The following is an 18979-nucleotide window of genomic DNA, read 5'->3' on the forward strand; positions in this document are numbered from 1 at the left end:
GAAACATGTTTTGTGTGACTGAAACCTTTTTCTATGGGATGTTCCATAATGATGCTGTTGTGCTGTCATTGTATATCTGCATTTTGTTCTTGCATTTTACATTTTTTAATACAAAACACAATGCTCAGCTTCCTCGTCAGAATGGATCAATAACGTTACAGCCTGTGGCCCACAATGTGCTAAGCAACATTTAGTCGTCTACTTGACATTCATAGTCTGCACGGCTTTCATTTGCACAAAAATCACTGTGTATGAAGGCAATTTAGCTCTCTCATTAAAAAGACATAAAAGCCTTAGAACTTAAATGGCATCTCACTGTGGAAGAGTGAGCCTTTAGAGTTTTGAGATAACATCTTAAGATTGTCGCACGCATAAAAGAGGAGGGGGCTGCTATTGCTTGGTGTACCTTCATTACAGTTCGATTGAATGAAAATACATGGGTGCTGTCATCCAGCTATTCAACTGTGAAGCTGTTTTGTCTGTTAAGTACTCAGACATCAGTCAGGTATTTGTATAAATCACATGTTTTGCATCAATTATGTTCAATAATTGGTTTTGTGTCTTAGCTGTACTTCATCACATATACCTGTTCAACACTGTGTAGCAGACAGTTACTATACCACGATTATTTGGTTAGCATAGATGTGAAGGTTAAGCAGATCTTATTCATTATATAGCCCATTTAAAAAACAACAGAGGTTGACCCAAAGTGCCTTTACAGACAAAAGTAGTAATAACATCTAGAAATCAGGGTATAACATGGGCTACAGCATAAGAAAGGCAAAGAATATAACACAAGTAAAAAAAATAAGACTCAGGGACAGGAATCAGAAATAAGCATGTAAGTTAAATAAGTAAATAAATAGAGATCAAAACAAGAAAAAATAATAAATAGAGATTAAAACAACATATATGATTCAGATAAAAACAGAATAAAAGAGAAGAACAAGAAGACTGTCAGACTGAACTAAAAGCAAGGGTAAAAAGATGGTTTTTCAAGTTAGATTTAAAACTGCCAATGGTGTGTGCAGGATTGATGTGAGGTGGAAGACTATTCCAAAGCTTTGGTGCATAAACAGAAAAGGCCCGATCACCTTTGTTTTGAGGTGTGTGAGGGGGGATTGTAAGGAGCTGCTGAGAGGATGACCTGAGTGACCTTGGGAACAATAGGGAGTTAAAAGTTCAGTTAAAGGGGTCATATTTTGTTAAACCCACTTTTATTGGTCTTTGGTACATTTATTTGGTGTATTTGGACCCTAATAGTTCATAAAGTTTGAAAGTTGAACCCCCCAGGTGCTGCAAAGCTATTCATTTTGTGCAAAAATCAAGTGGATTCTACAACCTGTTTTAATTCCTGCTTAGTATGTGCATCTATAACTAGTCACGTCATGACATTTCCCATATGAAGGTCAAGACTTCTGATGAACAGTTCTCAGAGTACACCATAATTGTTTGTCGGCAGCAGCGGTTGTAGTTAAAACTGAAAATATGTCCAAGCTTTGAGACAATTACCTATAATGTTCAGTTGTTGGTTGTATTAATGAACATAAGTGGCTGAATGGGACAGAGCAGCACTGCCAACAACCTGGAGGGGGTGGGGTATGAAGTGGCTCATTTGCATTTAAAGGGCCAGTGCTCAAACCACCTTTCCTGGTGTCATTACTCAGAATAGGATTGAAGATGGACCTGTGGAGTTGCTTCATGAAAATTCAGACCCAAGCATAGCATTACAGTTTATGTAGACCACAGGGAAATGTGTTAAAATGCATAATTTCATTTAAAAAAAGCAAAATATCATTCCTTAAATTATGATGGAGCAAGACTGTAGAGAGCTTTAAAAACAACAAGTAAGATTTTAAAATCTATTCTATTTTAACTGGTTGCCAGTGAGATGAGTCAAGACAGGTGAGATATGTTCTCTCTTTTTGGTGTTAGTAAAGAGCCTGGCTGCTGCATTTTGGATCATTTGTAGTCCTATTAATGTTAGACTGGGGTAAAATTGTGCACAATGAGTCGCAGTTGTTCAAACGAGATGAATAAAAGCATGAATGAGAGTTTCAAGATCGGTAGCTGATAAAAGTGACTTCAGTTTGGCTATGGTTCGGAAGCTGATAAAAGCTGCCCTTCACAACACTGTGACTTAAATGTTATCAGCCACAACCAACAAGTTACCTTTTGTTATCTGAACCTGCTAAATAAGAAGAGATAATATAGTGCAATGCAGGCTTTGTGGAAACAGTTTATTGTGCAAACTGGAATCTCAGAATAATTAGAAATGTATTTGATCATATTTATTCTTGATTAATATATGTTTACCGCTCAACAGAGATTGAAGTCAGTGCTTTGTGCTTAACCTTGTGAAGAAAAATCATAAAAGCTGTGCTGTACACAACATACAAAGATATTTAAGGAGAAATTACTCCTCTTGGTAATGACTGCCTCCATCCCTGCGGTCTTTAATTTCAGCAGCCATGAAAAGTGACATTGATATTACCGGCGGTAAGGTGACTGAGACAGATGAGGAATCTCTTATCAGTCCACTTTATGGACCGGAACATCATGTATTCTCAACTCCCCAAGCACAACAATAAAGACAGTATATGCTATGAAAAATACAAATGTGGTGTGCTTAGAACACCAGTACTGTAGTTTTTTTTTAGTATTATATCATAAAATTGTCAAATGACCTTAGACTGTGATTACAAGTAAGCCCTGTCAGAATCATCTCTTGCTCATTTCTGTTGAAGAGATGTCCTTGGGTTTTATGAAAGAGAGGGTGGTTTTCAGTATGCAAGGTCTCTGTGGCACATCTGTACATCTCTGCACTGTCCCGTTTCTCTCAGACAAGATGAGAATGAGACCGGAGACATGCATTATTTGTAACCGATACCATTCCTTAATGGTGTCTGCGCTCCCTCTTGGCAGCCCATAATGGACCGTTTTTGAGGTTCTCGGCATCTTGTTCAGCTTTTTGATGGTGACGGAATGGGGACAGAGGGTGTCACCTGGGAAGAAACAAGAAGAACGATGGGACCTTTCATTTACTTGTCAGAGAGCTGGCATTGCTAGCACTTGACATGGTGTGCATACAGAGAGTGCTTGTATAAGGAGTGGCAGATACAACAAGGGGAGAAATTGCCCTTCAAGAGTAACGTTTCATTCTTTTCTGCATATGGGAAGTAGTAGAAAAAGAGAAATGTCAATGTTTTAAGGGAAGAATTAATAAGTATAGAATAAAAGTAGGCTTTTAAACAAACATTTCAATACATTTGTACCTTTGTAATGCTGAGATCACAGCAGCTCACAGTGACTCACAGCCACCTTCATCTGAAACACAAGAAAACCACTCATGGATGGTAGCAGCGGTAGGCACAGCCGTGTTCTGCAGAGTGTGCGGTGAAGCCTGCGGTTTCTGACTGCTTTAAACAGAATGAAATGTTGTTAGAGGTGAATCTGCACATACTGCTTAGATATGAAATACTCTGCTTGGAGGGTTATCACAGGCCTCTATGCTCAGTGATTTTCATTCACCGTGCAATCTGACCCAACGGTGCCTGATTGACTGACACAAAATGTAACCTTGCTGCAATGAGCAGAGCATTTAAGAGCAGGAGGGGAAAGAAAAAATCTTTACCAGGGGCAAGACCCGAATTGTAGGCAATATATTTGGCCAGTGTGAATGTGGCTCTAAATTCTGTCTTCACCATCTTTACTCAAATCTAAAACAGTGTGTATCTTTAATGAGATCTGTCATTTCAGGACAACAACAGCTTGACCTCCTTTGCTTTTGGAGAAGTGGAGAACAAAGATTTAAGTGGGATAGTGGAAGATCGGCAGTGCTGATACCACTACATGACTCCGTAACAAGTAAAGTAGATTTAATATACTACTCTCAAGTGTACAAGTGTTGTAATGCATAACTTAATGCCTAAGCAGGGGATTTGTATACAAGTAGTTCTACATGAAAGATTACTGTAAAGACACTTTATATGTAAGAGACTACAATAGTGACTAAGATCAAAGCTGTATTGTGTAAGCTTGATAGAAAATCTAAAGGTTGCGTTGCTCTGTTAAGTGACTCCCCGCTGTTCTAACTAATATTCTGTAATTGAGACCAATTAGCCGCTGTAATATGGACAGCACACTTCAATTACCGTGATAGTGGGAAATCCTCCTGTCTAATTATGCTCCATTTTAATCTTTCTCTTCAAAGATCTCTCCAAGAGACAGTGGAGGAGGCAGAAAGGGTGTGGACTCGCGTGGTCTCTGAATTAATAATACCGCCAGAGGAAAGACACAAGTACACAGGCTGGCAGTGGAGACCACGGTACATGTCACATCACATAACGCAGAGTTGAAGACACTGAGAGCTTTGCGTACTGCCATGAGAGCCTTCGTCTTTCCAATACAGTCATTTCACAGACACAGCTTCACCCCTTCACCTCGTACTGCAACACTCTACACATTACACATTTAGTGTCCCAAATCTAATCAGTTCTTCCATGAGTTACTGTCATGACCATCGTCAACATTTTTGATGCAGTACATTAACGGCCACCACTGCTGACGTTAGACTAACAGCTGCTCATTGTACTGTACCTCCATTTTCCTAGAAACACAAGAACAGTATCAATTTTCATGTTCAGCTCCAGAGAAGAAAGTAAACAGATGTATTTTCCAAAAACTCAAATTCTTGTACAGTGAGCATCAGTTTGTCTGGTCTTTTGTTTGTTCAATTAAAAACATTAGTTAACCCTGTAAAGCCTGAACCATTAATCATTGACAGAAAATTCCAGTTCTTTGAAACTGGAGCCTTTATTGGTCCTTCTGAACAACCCAACATTTTTTTTTCAAATATCAATTTCCATGTTTGAGCTTCGATTTGTATCATATTTGATACATTGGGTCTCAATGCTCAAATATCATTATTTTTGAACAAACAAAAATGTAATATAACACAAACATATCAAAAATTGGTAATTCCTTTTCAAAACTGGCAACATTCTGCCTTCTTCCCCATTAATGACAATCTCGTTGTGTCACTGGAAAGGTGTCTGGTGAATGAATTCCTCCCCCCTGCTGGATTATTAGTGTATTGTATGTATCTAATTGTATACATCAAGTTTTTCTGACAAAAAAAAAAAAAATCACACTGATCATGTAGAGGGCTTCAAAACTTATGTATCAAATATGATACGTTTGCCATTATAGGGTTAATATCAGTTAATAATGCGATATGAGACAACAATAGCTTTATGATACTGCATACTGCACTAAGTAACTTAATGGCCGACGTGTTTTCTAAACCTCCCACACTCACTTCATATTCTCTACAACTACACAACGGACAAAGATGGCCTCTTGATAATTCAGGCAATAACTTCCCCAATCTTAAGCGCTTTTACTGTTCCTGCCTATTGAGCCAGATTACATTATAATGAATACATTTAATCAAGAACAATGGGGCCGGCATTGATTTTATGACCATATGATTTTACCCTAAGTGACTGGGTCTGCAGCACTCTGCTTTATTTGGACTTCAACGGCCGAGTACTTATGACCTCTATGAGAGGGAGAGTGTACCACAAAAATAAATATTTGTATGCATAATAATTCTCACAGGTACCATAAACCCTGCATGTACATGTGTTCTTTTATTAATCACTTTATGTGGTTCTTCCAAATTATAGTGGCTGTAATATTTATACATAAAAGTAATCCCTTTAATGCACATTTCTAATGGATGCACTTCTCTACTAATTTAGATGTTGTGCCTGTTGGGAAAAAATAATGGAAAATTGATAATGGAAACATTCCTAACACACAAGTTGCCCATGATTATGTTCCCTCTCATTCATTGATTCTTATATGTATAATGCATAGTTCCATATCAGCAAACTACTTCAGAAACTGGACATATCAAAAAAAAAAAAAAAAATACCTTTTAAAACTTTTAAAAAACTTAGTTTTCAGCAAACATCAGTCTGGTGTGTGCTTTATATTTTATAGTAATGATGTGAATGCTTCTTGCATATTATAGCAGTCGAGAGAAAGTCATGTAGATGAGGGAGATTATCTAACTTGGGAAGCTCATTTTAGTCTTTGCTTGGCACAGAGGATCAAGCCAGCAGCACTGGAAAGGTTTTAACCATGGCTATAATCCTTGCCCTGCTGAGAGACTGTGGAAATAGGAGGGTAGTGTGTTTTGTGTGTTAATGCAAATCCGTGAACAACAGAGGACTAGAAAGAAAAGGGTTTCAAAGGACAAAACTAAAGACTTGACAGTTAAGTAAACATTTGTGGTAGTGATATTCGTATGCTGTATTCATGCATCACGCTGAATACAGAGAATAAAGAGTGATTTTATATATGATATTGTTTGGTGCAACTGCAAACAGATGTAGTTTAGAACAAAGGACAATATAGGACAAAAATCAGGGTACTGCAATCAAATCACAACTAAAATCATTCACTGTAGCTATAGGCCACTGAGTCTTATCTGTATTTATAATGCAGTAGTAGCCTGCACTCTCCATTCATATTCCGGTAGCACATCTGTGGATATTTAGGGTTTCTATGACAAGTTACAACCTATGTTTAGTCTATTAGATAGTGCGGCTTTGTTATGTGGATGACAATAGAAAGCCAATGCCTGCCATTCTGACTGTGACCCATAGGACCCTATTTCCAAATAAATAAATAAATGAATGATGAATGAAAAAAAATGTATACTGGACAATGAGAGACAAGTACTATTTTGATTCCTTGTGAACTATGCCACCCATATACTTGGTACTACATGTCAGTTTTAAATAAAGAATGTCACAGTTTCTTGTACAATTGTTAAAACTGCAGACAAATACAAAAATATAAAGGCTACACACCCAAAAATCATTGCAACTTTCTCTCTCTCCCCCATCTGTTAGTCACTGAACATGTCTCTGCAGTTTCAACATGACCAGACGTCTAGTGATTTCCACCTCTTTTAATACTTTTTCACCTCTCACTCTGAGAATGAGGTAAAATATGCTGAAGTAGTAGCTGTTTTGGTGTTTGTGATGTACGTGCAGGGAGAGACATAGCCCACTGAATTGTTTCCACACAAAACTAGATGTTACTTTACAACAAACTGCAACTTTTTTGGCTCATAAAATTCTGTTATGAATTAACAAACATCATATGAATAAATGCTGTTCATATTTTTGCCCACATTAAGTCCCAAGGGGTGGGCCATAAGCTCTGTGTACTGATAAATGACAATACAACATATTTACAGAAGACCCACCACCAGTTGCAGGCATAATCCATATAAATTTAACTGAGAGCACAGAACAAACAATGTCAACAAATTAACAAGTATGGTATTACTTATAGAATATGGTATACACTGGATATATAGAGACAACCCAAAGACCGCAAATGTATGTTATCACAAATCAGCTGCAGACCCATTTTCTATCTGCAATTTTCACACAGTGTCTAAGGGTTTTGCATCATGGTTCACACATTGGTTTGCTTTGATCACTAATATGATAACTGCAGACTAAATTATTCATAGGAGATCACTGCTCTATGTTTAAGAAACCCACAGTTTCTGTCTGCCATCTCTGTAAAAATCTTCCCGTGAGGTATGATCAAAGGCACTTGTGTAACACATTTGTTCCTTACAATCAACCATCATCTTAAAGCTCAGCTTTGTGTAAAACAAGGATATGAAACATTAAATGGCTTGAGCTCTGACTTAAGGTGATGATTAGATAAGAGTTTATTTACAGTCATGGCAAAAGGACATCTTTCCATGATGTAACGTACATCCCTTCACAAGTTGTAATTTGTAATTAACTTTAAATTAAAATCAAGCTATTTATCTTTAACCCTCAACCACCCAAACAAACATCTACTGATCTAAAATGTTTAATAACCACTGAACCACTAATCCTATCAATACATGTAATAATTCAGGTAAAATTGCAATTTCTCAAATTTTATTGTCATAAGATATGATCTGTTTGAACATTCAGAGGCTCCATAGTCAACATGGGAACACCATCATCTTCTTCAACATTGATTCACTGATAAAACCCATGGAGTTTGACAAATGGCAATGTACACTTATGTGTATGTTCAGTTAATGATACACTTTTCCAAAAAAGTCCCTTTTTCTTCAGTTTTCTGTTTTTGAAATTTGAATTCACTCTGAGCTTCTATCAACATCACTAAAAATGCTAAATGCAGAGGATAATATTATAATAAATGGCGGCAAATCACATCACATCAAAAAAATCATTCAGAGTGAAATAAAAAATACTCACAAGAATATTTGCAAATCTTTCTTAATATTTTTTAAACTGAGATTTTTGAGTGAAAACTAGATAAAGTTCCTCATATGTAGCTAAAACAAATATCTCTGCATGCATTTTCCATTCAACACATTTCTAACTGAAGCCTTTGCAGGTCAAAGCATGTAATATCATAATCATTTTAGTACTATAATGACTAAATAAGTGAACAAGATAACAAACGCAGGAAGACACAAGGTCTTGAAGAGCTGGTTTAGTGAGAAGGCATCATGCCCAGTCGCTGTCTGAGTTCTCTCTGGCACTGACTGATGTGCAGGATGTGCAAGCTGAGACTCTTATGCTGTGCCAAGCACTGACCTGCAGCTTGTATTTACAGACAGCAGACAGAGAATTATGCTTCACTCACCCAGATCAGCAGGTTAATCAAACAATGGACACTTATTTGGATCTACCAAAAAGAAGAAATTATGTACTCCACTGACAGACTTTGTGAAGAAGGCTGGTATTGGAGGAGTTCAAGGCGGGGACGGTATTTGATAAACTGCATGTGTATGTGCTGAGATGTCTATGGTTTAATGTCTTTCTCAGAGACAGAATATCAGCAGTTAGTACAGACTTGCAGTGCTTTCTCCTTGTAGAAAATGTAGTTAATCTGGAGGATGTAATAAACAAGTAAATCAACAATGAACAATACAAGTTTTCAATGACACATGGCAAAACAATTACTGCAAAGTTTTCAATAAAGTGGAAGCAGGAGACATACTGAAATATTCAACATGTTTATTTCAGTGAAGTTAAAGCATAATAGGAGTTTAGTGATGCAGTCGGCCTGAGACTGTCAGTGAAATAATCTCTATGTCGAAATGCAGATTAATATAGCAGAGTGGCGAAATAAAAATGCTGCTGTGACCAGGTGGATCTTCTTTTGTTGGATGATTTGCTCATTATAAAGTGAGACTGGTAAGGCAGAAAACACTGATCTTGTCTGAAAGACAGGGTCTATCTAGAGAACAGCTTTGTCCTGTCATACCAGACAATTATTCACATAGGCTTTGACGTGCAGTGTCAGCCTCATGGCCATGCAAACTCAAAGATCTTCTTCACTCCACTGCCTCCATCAGATCGTATATGAACCATAACTCTACATAAGCCTGCAGCCCACCCTACTGTCAACCTCTACAGCTAACAGATAAAATGATGCTCCTTATTAAACATTAATCATCAAGATTGATCTATATGTATCAATACATGCCGTTCAATGCAATACAGTACAAACGCACCAAATCCACCATTCTCTGAGCTGCAATTTGTATTTCGTTTCAACTATCTATTCAAAATTGCAGGAGCACTGTGTCATCATTAAAACACTACGAGTAAAACATTTTCATTGATTTTATAGATTTTCATTCCAACAATCCTATGGTGGGTTTTTACTTGTCTAAAGTCTCAGCAAAGGAGAAAAATTGTTTGACCTGCATACATTTCTGCATCTTTAATGAGTCACATCCCCTGCAGTGCTTCTTGTTTCATTTATGGTGTGAAGAGTGTATCATTAGAAATGGAAAGAAGCATTCCAGACAGTTGAAACTGCTCTTAAATAAATAACTGCATGGCTTTGCTGCTAGCTTTAATGTGTGACATTAAACCACATACTGTTCAAGTATTTGGACGTCTATTTGCTGGCTTCTGTGTGTGATTAATGTTAAATGAGTGAACATGGCTATAATGGTCATACTACTACTACTGTACTTTTCCACAGAACATTTTTGAGTACAGTCCATATGATCCTCTGTGCAGACTTTAAGTAGTTTTATTCAGTAGAATTTACTATAATATAGCCTCATTTAACAACTAAATGTATCTCAAGACACTTAACAGTGAGGTCAAGCCCTCATACCATTATATATATGGAGTATAACAACTTCAGAGGTCAGTTTTAGCATGTAAACTGACAACTTAAGATAGCTTTTCAAGATGAAATTAACTTTGCCACAATTCTCTTGTTTTGTAGATGGAATTTTATTGATTCTAGGAAATTGTAGCCAGGCCATAAATGGGTTCTTGGTCTGTTCCTCTGCCTCACAGCTTTTTCAAGACTCTGCAATTGTGAAATGAAGACTCTGAAATCAATATGTGCCAAAGTCAATTTTTACTCATTATCATCAAGATCCCGGGTGTTATTAGGAGTCAATACCAGGAAAATGCCTTCATCAACAAATACAAGAATAGCTCACTGTAGCTGTGTTGTTCATAATTAACACATATGAATGTAACTGCCTGTGGTAAAATGAGAATAAATTAGAGGAATTAATCACAGTCTGTCCTGAAGAAGGCATTTACATAAATGTTATATTTAATTTAATTTAAAAAAAAAAAATGTAAAGGAATTATTTCAAATATTCATATTTAAATTGATATAGGGATCAGCCACATTAACAGTGGAGATTCTCTCACTTGAAAATCTGGTTAAAAAATAAATAAATAAATAAAGATTTTGAAAATACTTTTCACAGACAGGTACTCTGAATAATCCACATAACATGCTGTCAACACTTTTCATTGGAACTTTTTATTCATGAGAAAGTGGAATGGATTAATAAGAAAAATTCCAAATAGAATTCTTCAACACTTGGAGCGCTGCAAATTAAATTTTACTCTCCTCCATTATGTTAGGCTGGAGGCACAAAGTAACGAGTGATATCAAGAAACCTGAATAAATAAAACCAAATTTATCCGCAGGCCCAGACACCGCTAAGGGAGAACATAGGTCCTTTGTTATTTGGATGAGGTGACTTTCTGAATACAGATTATGAGGTCAGGGTGTAGCCCTACATGAAACAGTGATACACAACATTTAACTGTTTATGAGGTTTTTACTGGTCATCATTATAGATAATCTATTGAATTATTTGTAATATTATCTTTATGTTACAGCTCAAGTCATAAATCCAGCTCCTAATCAGTACAGAATTGACTACAGAGTTTACATTTTTCCTCCAGAAACTCTTACAGTATTTTGTCTTGTGGGTAGCATACCTTATAGTCTACACTCATTAGAAACTGTATTTTGGGCGAAAATAACACCTCTGCAATTTTCCCTATAGACGTACAGTACATATATATTTTACAATGTTATGGAAGAGGTGGAGTTTTTTACAGGTCACTTTTCTAAACCCCTGTGGTAAACACTGCATTGGGTCTGTCCCCTCATCACTGGGTTAACTCTGCTGTCACAACAACAAACCAAAGCCAAGGTCCTCTACACAACCTCTAGGCCCTGTAGTTTTTTTGTGTTTTTTTTTTTTTCTCAGAGCTGTCAGTGTCAGGCGGTGTGCAGAGAGACATGGTCACAGCGCAAATAAATGCGTCAGGAGTGGAAAACATCTCAAAATGATGTGTGATATTCGACATACTGACACTGGTCTTGACACACGGTGTATATTTGAAAGCACAGGTATTAAAAAAGTAGATGTGCCGAAAATTAAACCGCTACAGTTCATGCAAAGGTGGAGGGTACTCTCTCAAATAGACACCTTAACGGCATTATATGTGGTATTTCTATTAAAAAATGACCTAAAAGTACCATCAGTATTCTGAATAAAGAGTACTGAAGTTACACCTAAGTCAGAGCATTGGATTGCAGAGAAAGGGAGTAGTGTGAGTCACTCTGCCGGTCTCCCATGGTGAGGAAAACTAACACCACAGGGGCCTTTGACCAAAGCATCAGAAAGTGACGAGAAGGATGTGAATTGTTAAGGAATAACTTTCAGTGTCAAAGAAAGTGACAAAGTGATAAAAGCTAGAAACACTGTTGTTTTTACCATTGGACACAGCTCCAAAGGAAAAGAATAGAGTTTGATGCTGAAATTGAAGCATTTCTTCCACATGGTGAGTCTTATTACCTATCATATGATGATAGATTTTTTTGTTTATGTTACTAAGTTTGCAAAAATTTGCTATTTGTTGATCTATGGTTCACACTTAACTGTGACAGGTCAGACATCAGATATTTAATCCTATAACGCCAAGTGTATCATATTTGATACATGAGTTTTGAAGTCCTTCACATTTTTTTTTTTAATTATTATTATTGTTTTTATTTAACCTTTATTTAACCAGGAAAAAAGATCCCATTGAGATTGAGAACGTCTTTTCCAAGGGAGTCCTGGACAAGAGGCAGCATGAAATACAACACACAATTACAACATACAGTTACATCACACAGTTACAACATACAATAATTTACATGACAAGTCAAACTATCAAAAACAAGTGCAAGTCAATGAGTTATACTCTAGCACTTTGAGTTTTGATTTAAAAGCATTCACATGATCAGTGTGATATTTTTTTTCTTGAAAAACCTGATGTATACAATTAGATACATGCAATACATGGAAATTCCACCAAGGGAGAGGAATTCATTCACCAGAGGCCTTTCCAGTGACACTACAAGACTGTCATTAATGAGGAAGGAGGCAGAACTTTGCCAATTTTCAAAAGGAATTACCAATTTGTTAGACATGTTTGTGTTAAATTATGCTTTTGTTTGTTCAAAAATAATAATATTTGAGCATTGAGACCCAATGTATCAAATTTGATACAAAATTGAAACTTATATATGGAAATTGATATCTAAAAAAAAGTAAATAAATTTTTGGTTGTTCAGAAGGACCAATAAAGGCTCCAATTTCAAAGAACTGGAATTTTCTGTCAATGATTTAATGGTTCAGGCTTTACGAGGTTAATGCAGATACTGACAACACAAACTGTACAGATAATGGAGGTGAGTTCGTGGTTTTACTGTGGCTGTTTTCTGTCTAAAACAGAGTTAAGCTAACAGAGCTATAATGTAAACTATCAGCTGAGGCAGCACGTGACGATTATAAGACTGTTATTTTGACCGCCTGTCAAAATAGACTTGATAAAAACTTAATGACACCCTAATACAGATGTATAGAGACAATGAGCTTCATACTTAATCAGTGAGTGACACAGTCTGTGGATAAATAGTGTTGATTTGTTGGTGGTACAGAACACAGAGGTAATTTGCAGTTTTACTGTGGCTGTTTTTGGTCTAAAAACAGAGATAAGCTACAGAACTATATTGTAAACTATCAGCCAACACAGTAACCAGTGTGAAAATTATAAAACACAGTGTTATTTTGACCGACAAAACAACCAGAAGGACAAAATTAATAATACCATCGTGAGTGTAGTGTTAAAGTGTACTATTAAAAATTGGCTTTATACTGTATTCAGTGACTAATACAGTCTGTTGAAACTAACTGGGGATTCTTTGGTGGTTTCAGTAGTAGTAGTATGTTCTGGTACATGACTTTCCCATGTTGTTGAGTTTGGAACACAGTTTAATCACTGTAAAAAAAAAAAAAATCCAATTATTTTTATTGAAAAATACTGGCAGCTGTGGTTACCTGAACAATACTGTAAAAAACACATCAAACCATAAATATATTTACAGAGTAACATGTAGATTTAACATTTTAAATGGTAACTGGACTGCACTTATAGCACAGTTTATACACCTTCATGATGCCTAAAGCGCTTTACAATGCCACCAGGCCCTACTGGGAGCAATTTAGGTTTAGTGTTCTGCAAGGACACTATGACATGTGGATGGAGCCAGGATTTGAACCACTGCTAAATTGTTAAATATTTACTTTTTTTATTTATTTTTTTTTTAAAAGCACATAGGCTGTTATTTCAACATTGTGGTCTTACAATTTCAACGGCACCACATTGTTTTTCAATTTACAGTTTTATTTTCTCAAAACAATAGAAATACATAATTTCTATATACAAATCTGGTTTTGTTAACATACTCTTCCTGTAAAAACTACAGCTAAGCTATATTTGATTTAATATTTAACACTAAAATCTTTTCAAATAAACAACTTAGTATTGTATTTTCACTTGCAGTTTTTAAATATGAATATAAAATACCTGACATTTAATGCGACTGAGGAAAAGAGAAGACAGTTTTCCACGCTTCTGTATTTAGCCATGGAGTAGAACAGTAGATTCTAACTGAATATTATCAGCCATCATTAACTGCAGCTATCAATCACATACTTTACCCCTACCTGTCTGACAGCACCAGTGATTAGCTAAAGTCTCCATCATGGGGTAGACTTTCTACTGCCAAAAATTCACGAAAGCTGGTAGAATTCTGAATTTACAATATGCTGAAATTTAATTATAGATTTTGGCCCAGTAACACACATACACACACGCAAAAAAACAAGCAAAAAAAACAAGCAAAAAAATTAAATAAAATAAATAAATAAATAAATAAATAAATATATATATATATAAAGCACTGCAGCTGTAAAGTCAACAACTCAAAGCCAACTAAAGCTGGGGTAAACATGAAAAAAAGAATGAGTAAAATCCATGCCAGCATTACAACTGTAACCTGCCCAAGAATAATAATTTATATATAATTAAATTACGTTCAAACACTTAAGCTTGTGTTTGCACATTTACAACTGATGTAAAACTTTGAAAAACCTTCAAACTTGTCAGCCAAATATATAACAGCAGGTATGAAAAATGGGAACAGGAGAGCAACCTTGGTGCATGATTCTCCATTACATTCCAATATCACACTTAATGAGTCCAATAAGCCTTTGAAGACCTGTTTCTAGCTGTATTATTGATGTTACAAATATAGCTCTGCCGTGCTATCAGTTAACAAGAGATGTGAGCTATCTGTGACAGCACATTTCCCAGAGTTAGAAAAGTACCGGCCAGATTGATACAAGTAACTACTGTTTCAATTATTTAGGCCCATCATGTTGAGATGAAGATTGTTCTGCCTTTATTGCAGTGAAACTGACGAGCGTGGATGAATGACAGACTGCATATTTAATGTCTGTACAGAGCCTACACTTTGAGTCGCAGAGACATGTTCAATGATATTTCCCCCCCTTTGTTCAAAGCATAAACAACCTCATTATCTGTGGATTCTTTACCAAGAAATACCAAGAAAGTTTCAGTCTGGTCTGGGCGTACAGAGGGTGACCCTGTGCTCTTTTATTTCATTATTTTACCCCTGGCTTTCATTCACCCATCTCCTTTTTCCTCCAAATTGCTTTGCCTTTGCTTTTCATTCACACACACATACTGATGGCAGGTAGGTACCATCAAAGTTGCTGTCGGACTCAGACGGAGCCATTGAGGTTTAGTGTGTTGTTCAAGGTCACCTCGGTGACTGGGCAAGAGGAGCAGGGGATCAAACGCCAAACCTGTTATAATAGATGACCTGACACAGCTGCCGTTAAGTGTCTTTAAGTTGCCGTTATATTGTCTCGCCACACATGATTATATCGATAAAAGGCTTTTTTTTGTTTTCTTTTTTGTGTAAGTGCAACATTTCTTTCATTCACCAATTAGTTGTTTTGTATGAAAATTTGGACAATTTAAATGGAGTTTGTGCTTTGTGGCTCATGCTGTTTTGCATTTGTGTCACCTAATATAAAAGTCAGAGCTTGTATTCTTAACAGTGCATCCGAACAAACCAAAAAGAAATGACGCATTAAATAGATGGAGCGTGTCTAGAATTTAAAACAAATACCAGTTGTGGTCGCATCCGGCTAATTTTAACGAGATTAGAAAGATGAGAAAGATTACTGAGACAGGAATAACAACTTTGACTTTCGATATGACTGTGTTGTGACTCTTTGGCCTCATCCTGCTCTGCCATCAAGCATCTGGTATCCTTAGCAAATTATTGCATACCACTGCAGTCTCTAGGAGGTTGTGACGACCCTGCCAGCCGTGGCTCAGCACCAGGATGATAAGGCTTACTCGTGTAGTTGAACATTCAGCTAATCCATCTCCTCATGCCTCATCTTCTCGTCAGACATGGAGCTCAAAGAGCCAAATGTTCAGTCCCTGTTAGAGCAGTCCTCCAAGGACTTGATGCAAAGTGAGACAAATTCAGATGAATCCTCTTCGACGTATCTGCAGCACGCTGTATCTCAATCTATATTTCCTGGAAAGAGCAGATGTCACAGGGTTCTTAAGGATGGGATTCTCCATCTTCTTCACATTAGTCTTATACATCACCTTCAGTTTTTGTGTTTTCTGCTCTCAGCTACTTGAGTATGTGCTTTGAATGTGTATACCTACGCAGGGTTGTAATACAGGATGAAATGGCCCACAGTAACACACCACTGCACATCAGTAGGCTGCAGTACTTGCATGGAGATACATTTGGAATATACCGATACAGCAATCAGACAAAATCTAAAAATAAAATAACCTGTGCAACCAGCAATATTCATTGAGGACAATAGGGGTTTGCAGGGTGAAATGCATGTTTTATCCTGGAGCTAGTGCAATAACTCTTGATCCCTAATTACTACAGTGGGGCCATGCTGCTGTACACAATACATCTCTGCATTAAAGGGGTCAGATATACTACTGATATTCTAAATTGTCAACAAAATACAGTTAGAGCTACCAAAAAAAAAAAAAAACCCTAAAAAATAATGAATCAACTATATGTATCCACAGAGTGCATCACTCACTGAATAAAGTACAAAACTATAATTTTTTAACACTACACTCACTTGCACTATAGTATTATCAGGCATCTCCTTCAAATGAATAACAGCCAGTTAATTTAACATCTGCTCAAAATAACACTATCTAAAAATCTTAAGGTTAGTGTGTTCACTGATAGTTTACATTATAGCTGTTAGCTCAATTTTTTTGGGCAGAAAACAGTAAAACAACAAACCGGCACCATTTTCCATCTGTTTGGAATCAAATGAACACTGTCAGAACTATCACAGTTAGGTCTGAACTTTAGATCAAACATGGTAAAACATAATAACGTAACTGCTGAAATTTTATTCTTTCATAAGCTTCATAATTAAATTCACCCCTGTAGAAGGAATGCAGCAATTTCAGCAACAAACTCCATTCATTTCATTTAGAGCTGTGTCTAGTGGTGGAAACAACAAGAGCACATCTACATTTTTATCATTTTGATTCTATAAGTTGTTTCTTAGCGGTTCTCATCCCATCTTTTCCTAACCATTGAACACAGGCATAGTAGCTCACTACTCCCTCTAGTGGTCACACACATCTGCCAGATCATCAGAGTGGATAGATTTGTTTTTTATCTCCATAATACAAAACATTGGTATATTTAGCATAATTGAACATTCTTAACGCTTAAATCACATCATTTTAGGTCATATTTTGATATTTGAAAGTAGAAATACTACGTATAGCCCCTTTGAACAAAATCCACTTCTTCTTTGACTCATAAAAAACAAGTGATGCCAGGCACAACAAACCTCGCCCCTCACACATATTGTAGTTTATTTCTGCATCGATCCAGCCAATATCATCCTATCTATGCGTGTGCTGATGTCAGCATATCAATTGCCTCTATATATGTGCCAAGTTTGAAGCACATTGAAACAAAAGTGATGTTTTTATTGACATTTGAAATTTCGCCCCTTATAAGTAAATGGAGAAGAAAAAAGATTTTGAAAATTCACAAAAAATTTGAACTTCAACCTACTTTTCCCAAAATGTAATCAGATCTACTCTGGGTCACTGGCAATCTATAAACCCAATTTGGTATGAATTCAACCAATAGTTTTACTGCTAGACTGTTAACAAACAAACAAACCAAACCAAACCAAAAACAATACACAAACTAGAAAAGCACTTGGAGAGCGCAGACCTCCGCCAAGGCAGATCAGTTGCCCCCCCCCCCCCCCCCCCCCGATCACCACCAAAATTTAATCATTTGTTCCTTGTGCCAGTATCAACATTTCCTGAAAATTTCCTGAAAATCCCTCAATAACTTTTTGACTTATCTTGCTAACAAACAAACAAACAAATAAACAGACAAACCCTGATGAAAACATAACCTCTGCCGTTCCTTGGCGAAGGTAACAAAACAAGTAAATTATTTACAGAGAAGTTGCAGTTGGAGGTAAAAAAAAGACACCTAATAAGACTAGTCCAGGCAGTAATCCAGTTTAAAACTCTATTTGCCTTCGACTTAAGTGTTGTACAGTGGGGACGACTCATCTTTAATGTTCAGTCCTGCAGCCTAGTGAGGTGAGCCGTCCACAGCAGCTGTTTCTCGTGGTGAAGAGGATAATCCGAATTATCTATCATGTCCACCACCTTATTCTGAGTCTATCTCTCCACCACAGCCCCCAGTGAGTCCAGCTTCCTTCCAATCACTGAGCCAGCTTTTTCCACTGGTTCGTCCAGCTGCCTTGAGTCCTTGTGTTTCATACCTCAGCATAAAAAAAAAAGCACACTTGCCACCACTGACTAGCAAAACCAGCACAGCTTCTTACTGCACATGTCTAAGGACCTCTATTGTGGCTTAATATCTTTTTTTTTTTTTTTTTAATAGGATAAGAAGTAGAAACCCCGGGCTGTGAAGAGATTCTGAACTGCTGTAAAGATATGAAACATAAAGGGAACCTGCTCCTTCTGTAGACAACAATACTACTGCAAAGCTACGAAAAACACAACAATTCTTTTATTTTTAGGTGGTCATACTCTATGGCAGGGGTCTCAAACTCATTTTCTTTCAGGGGCCACATTCAGCCCGATTTGATCTAAAGTGGGCCAGACCAGTAAAATAAGAGCATAATAATCTATAAATAATGACAACT

The 18979-nt window shown here is 36.7% G+C and overlaps 1 protein-coding gene across 1 annotated transcript in view; it reads right to left on the reverse strand.

Moving 5' to 3' along the window:
- Positions 1 to 18979, reverse strand: part of hs6st3b (heparan sulfate 6-O-sulfotransferase 3b) — a 78138-nt gene that overhangs the window by 15290 nt on the left and 43869 nt on the right.

Source organism: Sphaeramia orbicularis, chromosome 21 (assembly GCF_902148855.1).
Source record: "Sphaeramia orbicularis chromosome 21, fSphaOr1.1, whole genome shotgun sequence".
Taxonomy (NCBI): domain Eukaryota; kingdom Metazoa; phylum Chordata; class Actinopteri; order Kurtiformes; family Apogonidae; genus Sphaeramia; species Sphaeramia orbicularis.